The sequence below is a fragment of the Gymnoscopelus braueri genome, assembly GCF_963280865.1.
Source record: "Gymnoscopelus braueri genome assembly, chromosome: 5".
Taxonomy (NCBI): Eukaryota; Metazoa; Chordata; class Actinopteri; order Myctophiformes; family Myctophidae; genus Gymnoscopelus; species Gymnoscopelus braueri.
In genome coordinates, this window is record NC_137606.1 from 50,521,283 (window position 1) to 50,521,889 (window position 607).

Genomic DNA, 607 nt, shown 5'->3' on the forward strand with positions numbered 1-607 from the left:
TCGGGCCGACCTGCTCGTCAGGTCTTGAGCAACATTGTGATGTTTTTCACTTAAGTAAAAGTAACAATACCCTATTTTAGAAATAGTCTGTTACCAAGTACAAGTTCGGTATTCAAACTTTATTTGGTTAAAAGTACAAAAGTATTGACATCAACATGTACTTACAGTACCAAAAGTAAAAGTACTCAGTATGCAAAAGGTCTCTCCTTTTCATTTCACAAAGTTTCAAATGTATAAAAAAATCATTTGAATCATCTGCTATTTTAAAATGTCTACATCTCTCTGTTGTGTTCTGAAGTGGCTTTGTAATAATAATCAAAATCTACAAAGTAACTAGTTTTCAAATAATTATAGTGGAAAAATATACAATATTTGCCTTTGAGATGTATGGAGTAGTAAAATTATTTTAAACTGGAAGTGGGCCCATTCCAGTAAAATCAAAAATACCTCAAAATTGTACTTGAGTACATGTACTTGTTACTTTCCACCACTGCACCTCACTGCCAAGCAGAGAGACCCTTTCTTTTCTTCTCTTCTCTATTCATTTCTCCTCCTGTCCTTCTTTCTTTCTTTCTGTTTCTTTTGTGCGGTGTCGCGTGCCACAGCC